The following is a 1,160-nucleotide window of genomic DNA, read 5'->3' as shown; positions in this document are numbered from 1 at the left end:
CTGAAGGCAGGACTAGGAACTAGGGGTAAAGGAGAATGGGAAGGGAAGTACAAACAGGTCAGCTGAGGTTGTGAAGAGAGGAGTTCTCGTAGGTATAAAAGAGGGGTCCTGGCTGTGTCCCTTAGGGATCTCCAAGCAGATGCTGGAGGACCAATCGGATCACTTGAACAGCACATGATTGGGAGTGAGTGGCCCCTGGGACCCCTTCAAGTCTCCTGAGCAAGAAGGCCACTTGTTGGGCCATTTTTACGGCACATGGGGAGGTACAGGTGGCCACTGAGGTCACTCCGGGTCTCACTGTAATACCTTTGGTGTCCATATGTCCCTCGGTGAACAGCCAAGTGTGGAGGCAAGATGCCGTACAAATTAGTGGTCATGGGCAGCTGTGGCGTGGGCAAGAGTGCATTGATCGTCCGATTCGTTGACAACTGCTTTGAGGTAGACCATTACCCCACCAAGAAAGATTTCTACACGGAAATAGTGGTGGATGGCGAGCCCTGCCATCTGGAAATCCTGGACGCTGCAGGCAATGAGGAGACCCCACATCGGTTCCGGGACTTCCTGCCTGGGGACGGCCTTCGGTTATGGGGGATGACATCAAGTCCTTTGTGGACGGAACATCTTCCGGGACCAGCTCCAGGGTAAAGAAACTGACCGCGTTCCTTTTGTCCTGGTGGCCAACAAGGCCGACGTTGAAATTCCTGGGTCCCCGTGCTGGGCCAGGAAACGGCCACGAGCCGCAGGGTGCCCTTTGTGGAGACCTCGGCCAAGACTGGTCAGAACGTGGAACACGCTTTTCGTGAGCTGGTCCGCCAGATTCGCAGGGTGCGGGCTGAGGAGCTCCCTGATGCTGAGCACAATCAGGGCTGTGGGTTCAAGTATTGCACCATCATGTGAGCACTTGTCCCCTTACTTGGGCCCTGCTCCCTAATTGCATTGATTTGGGATGGGGGGTTCATTTTAAAGGGACTTCCCTCATCTGATCATCTACTTTGCCAATTTGTTTTCTTGTGTTCTAGAATTTGTTCAAATAAAAGTTGTTGGGGTGAGGGAAAATTGGGAACAAGAGGTTTGGCAATTGTTAATGCTGAAAGTTACCATGTATATATATCCTTAAATTAAAGGCTATTAAATAAAAAAAAAAAAAAAAAAAAAGAAAT

The 1,160-nt window shown here is 50.7% G+C and overlaps 1 pseudogene; it reads left to right on the top strand.

Moving 5' to 3' along the window:
- Positions 1–312: 312 nt before the first annotated feature.
- LOC100914850 lies at positions 313–954 on the top strand (annotated as a pseudogene).
- The last annotated feature ends 206 nt before the right edge of the window (positions 955–1,160 follow it).

The sequence above is a fragment of the Sarcophilus harrisii genome, chromosome 5 (assembly GCF_902635505.1).
Source record: "Sarcophilus harrisii chromosome 5, mSarHar1.11, whole genome shotgun sequence".
Taxonomy (NCBI): Eukaryota; Metazoa; Chordata; class Mammalia; order Dasyuromorphia; family Dasyuridae; genus Sarcophilus; species Sarcophilus harrisii.
Note: the sequence above shows the minus strand (reverse complement) of the source record. Positions and strands in the feature narration are given on the sequence as shown.